The following is a 15,765-nucleotide window of genomic DNA, read 5'->3' on the forward strand; positions in this document are numbered from 1 at the left end:
CTCGTTCTCTTGCCTGTACTGAACAAACTGGAATCTATTACTTGTACTTGTCATGTACTTGCACTTGTTATGATGTAGTTTAGAAGAGTATCCAACGACCTTCCTGTTAAACCTGAGCTCAACCTCATGGAGAGTTAATTAAATCGAGCCAGCGAGGGCTTGGTCGAGATAATTGACAAACCATGGGTGCCTGTTCCTGGGGAAATCTTTGGGTATTGAGACTCTTGATTCCGGTATACTCGAGTATTACCATTCCTGTTCCTGTTTGGCGTTCGGGCCCGGTAAGGGGTATGTTGGTGTTCGGGATTTTGGCATTAAAGTGGTGATCTACTGGACTGGTTCCTTTATTTGAACGTTGACGGAGGGTCAACAAGACTGGATCAAGTATAGCAACGGAGATTTGGCTCCTGAGAGCCATCTGTATCCTTTACATTGTGACATTCATTCATTTCTCGTATTTGATGTGAATATGTGCCTCCAAAGTGCTTTCACATGAATTCTACTGATTCTACTGTTTATACTGTTTGTATCTCATTGAGCTTCTAGCTCACCCCGTTCCGTTATCCTTGTTTTCCTTGCAGGAAATCACCTTTTGAAGATTATGATGTTTTGAAGCATGAGTTGAGCTAGTTTAGTATTCTTTTGTATAGCTCCTCGATGGTTGGAAAACCTTAAATGTATTTTAACCAAACAATTCCCTTTTGAATTGTAAATTTGCAACCATGTGTATATAAAAGTGTTTAACCATGTTCCTAAGTTGATTGGGTTTGGAAATGTTCTTTTCTAGGGTTATCTAAAGTTGTTGTGCTTGGTTGGGTTTCAGACAGTGAATGTTATCTTCTCGAAGTTCTTTTGAGCGGTTGGTAGGGTTTACGCTCGTTCTGGATCTGTAGTCCCGGCGAGAGCTGGACAGGCGGTCCGCCGAACCCTTTGGTTCGCCTTAGGGGGAGGTGGGGCTGTCACAAAGTGAATCTCCAAGTATTTGTGAGTTTGTGTGAAAGATTTGAGTGAAAATGGAAGCTCAAATGAGATGAAATGAAGAGAGGCTCTTCTCCTTCTTCCCTTGGAAGCTTTTGGCCAGCAAGAATGAGAATAGAGAGAGATGGTTGCTGATAACTAAAGCTTCCCTTGGAAGCTTGGAAACTTGGGGCCAAAGTTTGTCTCAAAAGCCAACTACCAATAGTTTCGCGCGCGCGCGTTTCGTGTCCGTTTTCTCTCGGGTTCGTTTCACTTGTGCACTATATCTTTAATGTACTTCTTTTAACATTATAATTATTCTCTCTTAGTAGTCTAGAATAAGTTTCTTAATCTCTATTTAGCCGTTCCGGCTCGATATACTTGAATTTTTGATTCACGCGCGATAAAGCGAAATTATTTTTTTTGAACTCATTCACCACTAATGCCTCAATTAACTTTTCTTAGTCTATTATTATTCATTCTTAATTCTCCAAGACTAATGCACTCTTGGATCGAATTTACCTCAAAAAATGTGTACTCGTTATTTCTTACCGAACGAGCCTCCGAAAAATAAATTTGTCTAACGAAACGTTTTAAAAACGTAAGTGAGACATTGTTTTGTGTAAATGGATTTAAAATGGATGAAATAAATTATTCAGAGAAAACGGGTGAATAAATATTTAAATAAGCTAGTAATATCTGATAGAATAAAAAAATTTCCAGGTCCTCACAACTACGACCTCCTCTGTATAAAGCTCCCCGTGAAGCTCCTGCGGTCCTTACTCCTCCCATTCCTCTTCCTATCTTGGAAGGCGGGGCACTCTTACTAGCCTGACCAGAAGTATAACTAGAAATATTCCTTTTCTTAGAGTGAAAGTCCCTAACTTGCATCATTACGCTCTCAACTCTTTGAACTTTCTCCAAAGCTTCAGTAAATGTAGAGATTTGGGCTACAGCCAGGCCCTCCTAAATCTCCACATTAAACCCTTGTACAATCGTCTTATCCTTTTCCGCTCATTAGTCACCAATTCGGAAGCGTACTTAGAGAGCTTAGTGAACTTCCCTTCGTACTCAGCTAAACTAAGAGTTCCTTGTCCCAACTTGATGAACTCATCCTCCCGCTTCTCTTGGATCAGAGGCGGAAGAAACTTTTCATTAAACTCCCTCATAAAATTTTTCTAATTCCAAGGGGTTTGGACTCTCTCCCACTTTCCCTTTATCATGTCCCACCAAGCACGAGCTATCCCCTCAAATTGGAAAGCAGCAACGTTCACTCACCTATCTTCGGTATAATCTAAGGCGGCGAATATATTGGTCATCCTCTCCAACCAATTCTCCGCTACCTCGGGGTTAGGTTCTCCAGTGAATTTAGGCGGGTTAAATTTCAGAAATCTCTCCAACGCTCTATCTTCCTCTCTATCCTGGGCCCTGGGTTGCTTAAGTGGCCCTAGAACATGTCTCTCAGCTAACCGTTCAAGGATATCAGTCATCCTATTAATGGCAGTAGCCACTTGGTTACCCTCTAGATTCTCTTGTCCCTGGGTCGGCCCAGTTGCCGATCCCTGATCATCACCTTGAGGTTGGGTTTACCTAGTCCCTCGCCCATGACCTCGACCACTCCCTCGTCCGTCCATAATTCTAGGTATGCCTAGTACAAGAAATAAAAGTAATTACACGAGGAAATATTTAAAATTAGAACCAATCATGAAAACATCAAAAATAACAATAATTTACATATATTTACACTTTAAAGTCCATACAATTAGCAAGTCATGGGGGATTACAAAAATATAGCACACAGGTGCCACAAAAGTACTTTTAGTCATGTACGACTAAAGTAAAGCCAAGTGCCTCAAAAGTAGGCTACACAGTCAAGCAAAATACAATGGCCTTAGCACTAGCATCACCCCAGCTATTTCTAACCACAAAAGTCAAAAGCCTATCACTCAAGGTCTAGTCCACAGTAGGGCTATCAGGTGGAATCTCCTCCTCAGGGTCCTCCTCCGGATCCTCCTCCTGAGCCGGACTCTGAACAACGTCCATCATCTCGTCAATCAGCATGGTAGTATCTGCTAGGATCCCAGTGGCCCGATCCCGAACCTCCTCGCCTATCCTAGTAAGTCGAGCCCTAGCTCTCTGAAGCTCATCACGAGCGGCCTCAGCTTTAGCCACCTCATCCACTACGGTCCCCTCTAACACAGCAATCCTACCACTCTGAGCATTCATCATAATGCTCAGCTCCTCTACCTCCTGAAGTAGAGCTCTGTTGGTATTCACCAACTGGCGACGCTCATCATCAAGGGAAAATACAAGGTCATTCGGATAAGCGTATGTCGCCCTACAGATACACTTGGGAAACCTAGTAAAGGGCGAGTAATGCACACGAGCTCCTCCACCCTATGCTCTATAGTAAATAGATCTAAGGGGCTGCACGTGGCCATTAGCATGGCCACTACCATTAGTAACAGGTCCTCCATTACCATTCTCCATCTCTGCAAAACAATCACAATTTTCGGGTTAAAAACTTAGAGTCACTAACTCGTTCAAATATAACTTAGGGTATACTAGGTTATCTCATTCCTATTTTTAGAAGTAAAGTCTCTCGTACATCTCCCAAATAGATCTCTAACCTAGTGCTCTGATACTAACTGTGACGCCCCCACTTCTCCCTAAGGCGAACCAAAGGGTATCCGCGGGATGTCTGCCCAGCTCTCACCAGGACTCAGTATAATTCCAGTTCAAACTTAAAGTACAATACTAACGCTGAAAGTCAGAATAAAGGTACGGAGTCATTCCCATACATAAATATTCAATCTTACATCACAAGTTCAAAATACATCCACTTTCCAAAACATACAACTTCCCAAAAAGATGTCTAGACAAATACATTCCAAAATTCTAGTCAAAAGAGCCATCATGTAGGCTTTTCCATAATCCCTTCCAGTTCATCTCCTGTTAAAGAAAACAAATCTAATGGGGTGAGCAGATGCTCGTGAGGCCAACAAAACATGCAAAACACATAGTTCAAGTAGTAATGACAATTAAGCCAGAATTAAAGGGTTACATTCAAGCAATTTACAATTTCAAATAAACACATTCAATGAGGATACAGGAGCTCTCAGGAGCTAAGTTCCACTAGCTTTGCCAAGCCTCGATCAATTACTTCCCCGCGATGACACTCAGTCAACCGGGTCGGCATTTAAGTCCGTAGAACTCCACTTACACATCAATTCCGTCCACCATACATCGCACCGGGCCCGAACATCAATAAAAGGCACTACTACGCGAGTAGGCCAAGCTAGATCTCTCAATAGATCAAGCTTACAGTTATCTCATGGTTCACCAAACTTCTCGACCAAGCCCTTGTTGGTTCGAGTCACAAGATCGGCCAATTGAGATTTGGGCGTCCCTACAGTTTAGTTATAAGTCGAGAAGATTCACTCCAACGACATACAAGCAGTTCAGTTATAAGTCGAGGAGATTCACTCCAATGACATGCAAGCAGTTCAGTTACAATTCAGTTACAAGCAATTCAGTTCAGTCGTTCAATCAGTTAAAAAAGAACGAGTGCGATAAAGTACACACTTAACTCAACAGTCATAAACCATTCGGTCCATAAGAAGCAATTCACATAATTGCAACAAGTTATGCACTTGACACTCACCAATCAAAATAGGGAGTAAGTGCTTAACAACTTTTAGGCGTCTGCTTCGAGATCCTCTTGAAGGTCCCCTTGAGCGCCTGAGCAAATAATAATTGTAGACACCAAATTTTTGATTTTTTTAACTTTTTAACTTTATTGGTTTCATTCATTTAATTTTTGCTTTATTGGTTTCAATTCTAGAGTTGTTATTTTATTTTTGTTCTAGTTCATTTTTATTTTATTATTATTTTTGTCTTCATACTAAATTTCAAAAAAAAAAAGGGAAAAATGAAAAATACAAAAATACAAAATAATGTGTGAAATTAGTGGAAGTTGGCATGCTAGACAAATGGAGGACATGCACTAGGACAAGTGTCCCTTTTATATTTGGACAACACATCACTTAGGAGGGGGGAGATGGAGACACTTGTAGGATTGAGGATTTGGAAACAAAAAGAAAAGAAAAGGGCCAAAAAAAGAAGAAGGGAACGGAGGGCAGAAGAAGAAAAAGGGCGGCGGACAGGACAAGAGGGGAGGAACAAAAACAAGGGGTCGGGACGGCTAAGAAAGAAAAAGAAAACAGAGAGAGGGGAGAGTTTTCGGGGACGGCTAGGAAAAAGCAACGGAAAAATCTGAATGGGAGGATTCCAGTAGCGGCTAGGGTTTAGAAAAAGAGAGCTTTGAAAAAGGAGGAGCTTTGTGTGGAAAGAGGGTTTCGTCTGGGGAGGAGCTTGACCGAACAAAAAAAAAAGAAAACTGGAGAGCTCAGGGGCAGTAGAAAGCCAAGGGAGGATCGAGTGAAGAAAAAGGAGGAAACTTGCTGAAGATTCATCACCAAGCGGGCGAATCAGTCTTGTTCGTGACTGTTTCCAAGAGCGAGTAGTCTTCTCCTACACTCTCTGTGGACGTCAGGCAACGACTTATGTTCAGTGACCGCTCTTTAAAAACACCTCCAACCTGGCCAAATTGGTGCTCCAAGTTGTGGGTTCTTCAATGTTGGAAGTTTTGCGACTGAAGTTCTCGACAGCGTCTCTGGAATCAGCGTGATCTTTGGGGTGATTTTCCACGTTCATTTCAGTCCGCCAAGATTCTGAGGTAACGGTAGTTTCTCTCCTTGTTGCTTTAGCGAGATTTTTCATGAGAACCCAAGTCTGTGGAACGTGAATCTTGGGCTATCTGTGTTGGTGGTTTGGCTTCATGATTTTTATCATGTTTTGCTTCTTGATGTTTCCCTGCTTGCTATTTGTTTTGTGTCTCTTTAGTGTTAGATACAAGCGCCTGAGTTCAGGATCTGGTGTTGTTTGGAATTGGTTTTGTGTAATCTTTGGGTTGTTGAGCCACGGAAGTTGCAGACAGCAGCAATAAAATTGCAGAAAAATTTCCAACTTTGATATTTTTTTCTTTTGGCATGAAACGGATTTAGAGTTAGGTTTTGTTTAGACTATGAACCATGAAGTGTTGGAGTTGCTTTCTTTATATCTTTGCTGCATTATTCATATTCATTTGCTTCATGGATTTGCTGGGGATAGGCAATTGCATTTTAGGTGATGTTGATGACAATGGCTGAAGCTTTCGATGTCCTAAGTTCAATTTCTTTTGCTGATTTTACGTCCAGCTCCTTTGTCTGATTTCTGTTGGGGTAGACGATTGCATTTGAATAATGCTAACAACATGGGTAGAAGTCATAGCATAGAGGCTTGGATAGGTTTCATCTCTATGTGTCCTTGCGGCATTTTTTACATTCAGTCGCATGAGGAAAGAACTAAAAATTGCAGAACGTTGATTCCTTATAATTGCATGAATTTCTGGCATTTAAACCTAAAAGCTGTATGGTGAAAAGTGGAAAACATGCTTGCGAACTTGTTACCTTGCTCCAAGTTGTTGTTAGTTGAGCTGTTGGTAGTGTTTGGATAGCAAAGAATTGCAGCAAAAGGAAACTCAAATGTTGCAGAAGTTTTTTCGTTAATTGTATGCCCACATTCTTGTCTTTGTTCTCCTTGCTTGTTTTCTTCTTGTGATGATTTAATTCTGTCCCCGGTGCCTCAAAGTCTCCTCCCTTGTTGCATGAAACCGTGAATTCCATGTTAGCTGGAGCGTTTTTTAATTGCTATACTACGGTTTTGCTGCTCATGAAGTTAACGGCTTGCTTCTAAAGCTGTTACATAACAACCCATTCGCATGATAGCTTCTGTTAGCTTTGCATTCGGTGTGTGATTTTGTATGCATGATAAGCCTAATAAGAACTTGAGATTGGGTGGTTTGAGATGATTGAACGCATCTGCCATGTAAAGTACTGAAGCTCAAAAGTATTGCTTGCTGAAGCTTAAAACCATTTTGCATGAAAGTTCTCTTGTTGCTGGAATGTTTCTCAGTTGTCGCATGAAATTTGCATGAAAATCTTCTTCATTCTGGCTCTTGCATGCATGATAAGTTTGGTGGGAGCTTGAGGTTGGGTTTTGGTTTGAGATGGTTGTGTGAATTTGCCGGGCAAAGTTGCTGAAGTTTAAGAGCATAAGAAATGTTGCAGAAACATTCTCTTCGTAGCATTTGCATGCTTTTGCATGAAAGTCTTTCTGAAAATTGCAGTTTGGCCCCCCAAGTCTCCCCTTGTTCCACTATGACCCAACCAATTGATTAATTTCCTCAATTTGGTCCTCGGCAGCTCTAATTTTACAACTTTTCATTGCTTGTTTGCTTCAATTAACCACCATGCTTTGTTTAAATTGCACTTAATTCATGATTTTAAGAGCTTTATGATCAAGTGAGTTTGTATTTGCATATTTTCTTTAATTGTCTCAAATTAAATTGGTGCCTTGACATTTTCTTTACTTTTGGAGGGTAAATAAGTCATTTCACCCCATTAGAGCTCCAACTCAAGGGAGGTACACCTTATCCTTTATTTTTGACTTTATTTGACCCTACGTGCGTATATGTGTCTTATGTGTGCAATTGCATGACTTTAAGTGTTTATTTCATTTTCACTTTATTTATTTCTCTAGTTGCTTAGTTTTTTGCTTTAATTTTCGTTCAATTTCATCATTTGGGAGGCACTCGAATGCCAAAATTGTAATAGTTAGGAATTTAATTGTTTTATTCCTTCTTATTTCCCCTTTTAGATTGTAGTAGGCTTCCCCCTCCTGATGTAATAGTTAGGGCTTTATTTGCTTTACTCGCCTTATGTGTGTTGCATGCTTACGTGCTATGTGTTACCGCTTTCTTAGGTTTTGGCATCTAGATATACATGCTTATGTGTTATGTGAATTACGTGCTCATATGTCTACTTGCTTTAATTGTGCACATTACTTATATATGTGTATGATGGATGCAAATGCACGTAACCGTGGCTAGTCCAATACTAGTCATGGTTGTCCCCTCGAGCTCTTGCAAGTCCAATGCTTGTGAGAGAGCGTAGATGTGGGCTAGTCCAATGCTAGACCCAATAGGGCCGCCCCTCGCTAGTACATACTTGCATGCCCTCAATACATCTTCATTCATTTTTCTCTTTTTAGTTTTACATATTTGCATGACCCTTTACTCCCTTTCCCTTGCACATTTAAGGTTGCATTTCATTCTAGTTATTAAGGTCATTTGCTTGATTAGATTAGGGATACCCCTTGAGTATGGGATATGGACGAGTTTGGCTTTTCTAGCCTTAGCACGCTCGTATTCCCTCTATCAAAGGGAAAATTGAGTCACGAACATTAGTCCCCCGTACCCGACATGATGCATTCCTTTAAGACATGTATATTTCTATAATTATTTTATTCTTTTCCTTTTCTTGGAGTCTCATATTTTTGCATCATTCGTGACCTCTCTAAAGAGTCATTATTGGGCATCACAATTAATGTGATTGGCACTACTCAAGCTTTGGAAGAGAAATTTTGCCCCCCGATACCCTCCTAGGTCTAGGGTTTGCATTCATATAGTACATCCAAATGTGATAAATCTTTTGGTTAAAAATAAGAAAATCCTTGACTAAATCACGCAACTAGCCTTGGCTAGGTTGAGAGGGTGCCTTAGACCTCGTCCTTGCCTTCCCTCTCATCAAATGTGACTCCCGAACACTTTCTCTGATTTTTGTAGACTTATGAGTCGTTTAAAAGGGTTTTCTATAATTGTACTCAAAAATTTATTTTTTAGGTGACTTGGTACACCTTAACTCAATACCAAGTGGCGACTCCAATTTTTATTCAAAACCCTTTTAAACTATTATTTTGGGTCGAATCGTCGCATTTTCAAGTCCCATTTAGACCCATATTTTTATTCATTTTCTTTGTAAATCAAAATTCATTTTTCAAATCAAGAAATTCACTTTTTAAACCATTTATTTTTCTTATAAAAATGGGGCGCGACAATAATTGACTATCACACACTATTACTTATATACCCCTTGTTAACAAGAAAGATTGTACCCTTGTACAATACTAAGAAAATATCATGAAAGAGAGCCATAATTACTCAAAAATCGAGGCTCAAAAGTAGGGTTTAATAACACAAGGAAAAACTGATTTCCTTCATGAAATCAAGTTTAAAACGGTCAATCAATATCAAAGGATAGGGAAGAGTTTCCAAAAACTCATTTCCCATCGAATCGGAAAATTTTAGTTTTACACGCCTAACTTAGAAAAATCAGAACTTGCACTCAGTAGGTCTAAAATTGGAAAACTTTATACCGTTGGAATCTTGGTTCAAAGTGTTAAAAGTTCCCGAAAGACACCTTTCCAAGATTCCAGACAGAAGACATTTGAATTTCAGATCAAAGTGGCTGACTTGAGCATACAAGACAGTTTCGATCATATTTTTCGGTAAACTTTTGGAAATTCGGCAAAATTCACAGGAAGTGAACTAGCCTCTAAGATTCATAATACAATAAGAGTTCTAAACTTAGTTTCGAACACAATAAGCAGAACTAAATTCGGAGTTTTGAGTGCCAAAATATAGCAGTTCAAAGTTGGCTAAAATCGAGGACAGTTCAGTAAATTTTTTAGATTTGAAGAACAACTTTGGTACATCATTTGGGTATCGAAATGGTCTTAGAATAACACCAAATTTGGTACCATTAGACTTCCATATGAGGGCTATTCCTCTATCAAATTTCATGTAGAAAATCGTACTGGAAGGCAGTTAACTAAACTACCAAAGTTCAAGAAATTTCCAAGACAAATCTGTCTTCTTGTTTTCTTTCCCTTTTCAAACACTTTGCACCATGAAATCAGTCCCATTTCGGTTCATTTGTGAAACCAAGGTCCAAGAAACATTTTATCAGTAATTGATAGTTGGTTGACATCAAAATTTCAAAATAAAGCCTCTCACAAGCAACCAAATCAGTCGGCTAGCCAAAAAGAAGGGTTTTCCAGTTTTGTCATAGTTTGGAAATAGAACCATATCTCACTCAATACAACTTGGAATTGAGAATGGTTGGTCCCGTTGGAAAATAGAATCATAAGGTTACATTTTATCAGAACAAATTGTTTTCAAAATCAATTCCTAGGTGAGAGAAAATAGAGCCACAAAATGCAGCTTCTACATTTCTCTCGGATAGGCCAACAGAACAGGGCAGCAACTTTGCCGACTCACTACGGCTCACTCATTTTGAAGCAGAAAGTGAATTTTATACCGTTGGAAACCTACAACTATCTAGTTTCAAATGTCGCAAACGACACTTGATTTTGATGTCTGTACAAAAAGATATGTTTGATCAAAGAACACTGCCAGTGGACCACTGCTACACGAATTTTCCAAATTTGTTCTTGCCAAAATTCAATTTTTATCCAACCAATCCAAATGATTTTTGGTAGAAACTTTCTACACAACATATATACATCATTTTCAAAGTCATTTGAGCATCAAAAATTTGAACTAAATACACGGCACAAACAGGACAGATTTCGGTCATCAATCCCACGCAACTTCCTTCGATCTTTCCTTCAATTCTATATCCATAATCATCTTAAACAACACTTAAACAATTCAAACCAAGTATTATATCATCATATTAGCCCATACAACCAAGGTGGCAATTCATAGAGCCCACTTCAACCAATTCAATCCAAGTACTAACAACAATAATGAAGCTGCAAACTTCAAAGCTAAGAATAAAACCCATTAAAGCCAAGGATAAAAGGTTGGATGATTACCTCCTAGCTTCAAGAGAGACCAGAAATTTTTGTCCCAAAAACTCCTAAGAAAACCAGCAAGATGAGGACCTCCACCAAGAGTAAGTAAGTTTCCAAGTAGTTGTGAGGTTGTGTGAAAGATTTGAAGTGAAATGGAAGCACAAAGTGAAGTGGAATGAAGAGAACTTTTCTTCTTCTTCCTTGGAGTGTTTCGGCCGAGCAAGGTGGTGAGGAGAGAGAGAGTGAGCTGAAGAATGAAGCTTCCCTTGGAAGCTTAAGTGTTTTGTGGTTATAATTTGCACAAAAGTCAACTATAAATAGTACTCGTGCCCGCGCGTTTCGTGTCCGTTTTCTCTCAAGTTTGTTTCACTTGTGCACTAAACCTCTAATGTACTTCTTTTAACATTATAATTATTCACTCTTAGTAGTTTAGAATAAATTTCTTAAATCTCCATTGGGTCGATTTGACACGAAAACGTGAACTTCCGATTCGCGCGCGATAAAGAAAAACTTAAAAGAAATTCTTGTAACGATAATATAAGCAACTAATACTGGGGTAAATAATCATAAAAATAACTATTTTAGAAATAAATAAATAAATAAAATATGAGTCCTCACAGAGTGTAAACACTAAGGGAGTGATAGTGAGATCTATATATCTATTATTTGCACTAACATTTTGTAGGGTCTTAAGCATGTCCAATGGAGGTGAATCAATTCATTGTGACCCAAAGCTTAACAATGAAGCTCTCATAAGTGAGTTTCAAAGAATGTTGACCCGTTCTCTTGAACCGATTCACGAGTGGATAGACAACTTGGAGAATTTCGTGGCATTCCAAAAACGTAGCAATACTCGAGTTCCTCGTCTTGAATCTGAAAATTCCAGCAATGGGGATGAGGAGTTCGAAAGACGACATCGCTATGATAAACGTCCCAACCGACGCAGAGATGAGCCAATCAAAGGGATAAAACTTAAAATCCCTTCATTCCAAGGCAAATCTAATCCGGATGTGTACTTAGAGTGGGAAAGCAAGATCGAGATGATCTTTGATTGCAACACTTACACCGAAGAGCAGAAAGTGAAACTTACAACTATCGGGTTCACCGACTACGCCTTGGTTTGGTGGGAACAACTCCTTGCTAGTAGAAGGAGAAATAGGGAACGAGCTATTGGAACTTGGGAAGAATTGCGAGGCCTAACGAGGAAAAGGTTCATACCTCATTACTACCACCGAGATTTGCATCAAAAATTGCAAACTTTCGCGCAAGGTAGTATGACGGTTGAAGACTACTTGATGTGTGCATGGATGAGTCAAGTCCGGTTGATGATCAAGTGAGAGTTCCATTGAGCCCAGTTACACGTGCACGGGTCAAGCGCTTCAAAGAGTCTCTTCAGGCCCTTGTTCGAAATGTTCAAGACCAACAAGGGATCCATAGGAACATTGAAGACCTGGAAGCAACTACTCAACTTAGCTACTGATACGCTCCTCGATCAATACGTTTCGAAACATGTAGCACGTTTGCCCAAGGATCTAGCGAGATTTCCAACCGTTTGGATTTGCGACTCCTAGACTCAAGAAGGACGACACGACTTGAATCAAGGTGGTAGAACAATGACTCCAATCGAGGTGGATACTCTAATGGATAGGTCGGTTGAACAATCAAGGACAATCGCGAGATCGCTCAAGAACCCTTGCCAAGCAAGTAAAGGGAATTGTACTCTCCAATTTTAAGAGAAAACAAAACAGAATTTTAATTTCAAAAGTACGTAACCCTTCTACCATACAACTTGTGCCTTTTTATAGGCTAAAGAACTTGATGAAAACCTAAGGCTAGGGAAGGGGAAGGGTTTGGCCAAGCTAGGGCTAGGTGGACCGACCCCTTTAATTGGAAAATCGAAAAAGACTAGCTAATGAACTAAAGCCCAAACTAACAACCATCACTTAGCTCCTCATGGGCTTGGATCATTGTGTAGACAACTCGATGATCAATTTATAAGCCTTCAATGTTCCTATGGACCCCTTGTTGGTCTTGAACATTTTGAACGAGGGCTTGGAGAGACTCTTTGAAGCGCTTGGCCCGTGCACGTGTAACGGGGCCCAATGGTACTCGCACTTGGTCTTCACCATCTCCATTCCCGCACACATCAGTCCCCTCCACTTGAGAAGGATTTGTCCTCAAATATGGATCCTCCTCGTCAAGGAATGGGCTCAAGTCTGCGACAATGAAGGTCGAGCTAACATTGTACTCCCCAGGTAGCTCCAATTTGTAGGTATTGTCATTGATTCGTTGGAGCACTCGAAAGGGTCCATCTCCCCTTGGGGACAGTTTCCTTTGGTGCTTCTTAGGAAATCGCTCCTTCTGTAGGTGCAGCCAAACCCAATCTCCAGGTTTTAAAATCATCTTACGACGATGCTTGTTAGCTTGCTGGATTTATTACTGAGTACGCTTCTCAATGTTGGCTCGCACAGCTTCATGTAACCTGCGTACAAAATCAGCTTTCTTTTTTCCTTCTAAGCTTGTGTGCTCAGAGGAAGGTAAGGGTGCCAAATCAAGGGGGGTCAGAGGGTTAAAGCCATAAACAATCTCAAATGGTGAGTAGTGTGTTGCACTATGAACAGTTCGATTATACGCAAATTCAACATGGGGCAAACACTCTTCCCAAGATTTGAGATTTTTCTTAATTAAAGCCCTGAGTAAAGTTCCAAGTGTGCGATTAACTACCTAAGTTTGTCCATCGCTTTGGGGGTCACTTGTGGTCGAAAATAATAGTTTAGTGCCAATTTTAGACCACAAAGTCTTCCAAAAGTAACTTAGAAACTTCACATCCCTATCACTAACAATGGTTTGAGACATACCATGCAAACGTACAATTTCTTTAAAGAACAAGTTAGCAATATGAGACGCATCATCAATTTTATGACAAGGGATAAAATGAGCCATCTTAGAGAATAGATCAACTACCACATAGATGGAGTTATTACCCCTTAGTGATCTAGGTAGGCCCAAAACAAAGTCCATAGACAGGTCTACCCAAGGATAATGCGGAATAGGTAATGGGGTATACAAGCCATATGGATTCGTTTTAGACTTGACCGTGTGGCAAGTGGCACATCTACCAACCATGCGTTCAACGTCCATACGCATATAAGGCAGTAAAAGTGTTCTTGCAACATTGCTAAAGTCTTAACAATGCCAAAATGACCCATTAGACCACCACTATGTGCCTCTCTAACCAAAAGATCACGAATAGACGAATTAGGCACACACAACTTATCCACATAGAACAAAAATCCATCATGCAAGAAATACTTTCCATGCGGACTCTTAGTGCAGGAGGCATAAATGTCACCAAAATCGAGATCATGTGCATAGAGTTCTTTGAACATTTCAAAACCTAGCAGCTTAGCATCGAGGAAAGCAAGCAAAGAATGTCTACGAGAAAAGTGCATCGGCTACCATATTCGTTTTGCCAATTTTATACTTAATGACATAAGAAAAGGTGTCAATGAAACTTACCCATTTGGCATGTCTCTTGCTCAGTTTCGGTTGCCCCTTGAGAAACTTCAATGATTCGTGATCAGTGTGTATCACGAACTCCCTTGAACGAAGGTAGTGTTGCCATGTCTCCAAGGCTCTCACAAGTGCGTACAACTCCTTGTCGTACGTGGGGTAGTTCAGGTGCAGCACCTCCAAGTTTCTCACTAAAGAATGAACACGGCCTCTTGTCTTGCTTGAGAACAGCTCCAATCCCTACACCAGAAGCATCACACATTATACCTCATTACCCATCCCACATTATCCTTGGGTAGACTTGTCTATGGACTTTGTCTTAGGATTACCTAGATCACCAAGGGTAATGACTCCATCTATGTGGTAGTTGATAGATTCTCTAAGATGGCTCATGTTATCCCTTGTCATAAAACTGATGATGCATCTCATATTGCTAACTTGTTTTTTAAAGAAATTGTACGTCTGCATGGTGTGCCTCAAACCATTGTTAGTGATCAAGATGTGAAGTTTTTGAGATACTTTTGGAAGACTTTGTGGTCTAAACTTGGCACTAAACTACTCTTTTCAACCACAAGTCATCCCCAAAGCGATGGACAAACTGAGGTTGTCAATCGCACACTTGGCACGTTACTCAGGGCTTTGATTAAAAAGAATCTTAAATCGTGGGAAGAGTGTTTGCCACATGTTGAATTTGCTTACAATAGAACTGTCCATAGTGCAACACACTACTCACTCTTTGAGATTGTTTATGGATTTAATCCCCTGACCCCCCTTGATTTGGCACCCATACCTTCCTCTGAGCAAACAAGCTTAGATGGGAAAAAGAAATCTGAGTTTGTGCGCAGGTTACATGAAGCTGTTCAAGCCAACATTGAGAAGCATACTCAGCAATACATCCAGCAAGCTAACAAGCATCGTCGCAAGATGGTTAATGAACCTGGAAATTGGGTCTGGCTACACTTGAGGAAAGAAAGGTACCCCAAGTAATGCCAAAGTAAATTGTCCCCAAGGGGTGATGGACCTTTCCGAGTGCTCCAACGTGTCAATGACAATGTTTACAAATTGGAGATACCGAGGGAATACAGCGTTAGTGCAACCTTCAATGTAGCAGACTTGAGCTCGTTCCTTGACGAGGATGATCTAGATTTGAGGACAAATCCTTCTCAAGTGGAAGGGACTGATGTGTGCATGGATGAGTCAAGTCCGGTTGATGATCAAGTGAGAGTTCCATTGGGCTCAGTTACACGTGCACGGGCCAAGCGCTTCAAAGAGTCTCTTCAGCCCCTTGTTCGAAATGTTCAAGACCAACAAGGGATCCATAGGAACATTGAAGGCCTGGAAGCAACTACTCAGCTTAGCTACACCTTGATCCGAGCCAATGAGGGTTCGAGTGATAAGTATTGGTCCGATTGTTAGTAGTAGTCTGATGAGAACATGAAGATTTGGATTCCTTTCAAGTCCAAGAAAATTCATTTTACAAGTTTTCACATTCCAATGATGGTTGATGGTGCAATCGGGCTCGAGAATCATTGAAGA

This window comes from Coffea eugenioides, chromosome 2 (genome assembly GCF_003713205.1).
Source record: "Coffea eugenioides isolate CCC68of chromosome 2, Ceug_1.0, whole genome shotgun sequence".
Lineage (NCBI taxonomy): Eukaryota > Viridiplantae > Streptophyta > Magnoliopsida > Gentianales > Rubiaceae > Coffea > Coffea eugenioides.